Raw genomic sequence first — 1,139 nt, forward strand, 5'->3', positions numbered from 1 at the left:
ATTTCTTCCTTTCTTCCTTCATTCATTCTCCCTCCCTCTCCCTCGTTTTCCTCTTCTCTTTCTCCCTCCGCCCCTCCTCCCTCCAGTTCCCTCCCCTTCTCTTCCTTCCTCCCTATCTTCCTCTCTTCCTCCTACTCCCAATCTCCTACTCCCTTTCTTCCTCCCACTCCCTATCTCCCCTCCCTCCTTCCTCCTCCATCCCTCCCCTCTCCACTCCCTCTCTCTCCTCCCCTCCCTCCCACCCCTCTTCTTCCCCACCACCTTCTTCTCCTCCATCTCTTTCGCTTTCCACCCTCTCTGCCTTCATTCTCTCACCTCTTTCTCCTCTCTCTTATCTTCTATTCACCTCTTCTCTCCTTATTTTCATCTCCTGTCTTCTCCCTCTTCCTCCTCCTCTCACTCCTCTTCCTCCCCTCTCCTCCTCCTCCCCCCCATCCTCCTTCCTCCCTCTTCCTCCTATCCCTTCCTCTCCCATCCCTCTTCCCCCTCCATCCCTCTCCCTACCCTCTATCCCCTATCCCTCCTCTCCCCAACCTCTTCCCCCATCCATCCCTCTCCTCCTCCCACCCTCCTCCTCACCCTCCCCTCTTCCACTCCCCTCCCTCCACTCCCTCTTCCCCCATCCTCTCCCATACCTCTACCACCCATCTCACCTACACCTCATCCATTCCTCTCCCACCCTACCTCTTACCATCCTCACACCTCTTTCTCCCCTATCTCCTATTCTACCATCTCCTATCTCATCTTACCATCACCTCTATCCACATCTCCATCCATCCACCTACACCTCTCATCCACCCCATCCATCCTAACCTCTATCCATCCATCCATCCATCCACCCTCTATCCCATCCTCCACCCATCTCTACCCCCATCCCCTACCCTCTATCCACCCATCCATCCATCTACCCATCCTCTATCCACCTCCATCCTCATCCCCCACTACACCTCTATCCACCCATCCACCATCTCCACTACCTCTATCCACCCTCCTCCTCCACCCCTCTTCCCCCATCCTCTCCACCTCCTCCCACCCCTCTCCATTCCCTACCCTCTATCCCCCTCCATCCCCTACCTCTTCCACCCATCCTTTCATCACCTTACACCATCATATACACTTACCACCCTACTCCCTACAAC

The sequence above is a fragment of the Penaeus monodon genome, chromosome 20, assembly GCF_015228065.2.
Source record: "Penaeus monodon isolate SGIC_2016 chromosome 20, NSTDA_Pmon_1, whole genome shotgun sequence".
NCBI classification, from domain to species: domain Eukaryota; kingdom Metazoa; phylum Arthropoda; class Malacostraca; order Decapoda; family Penaeidae; genus Penaeus; species Penaeus monodon.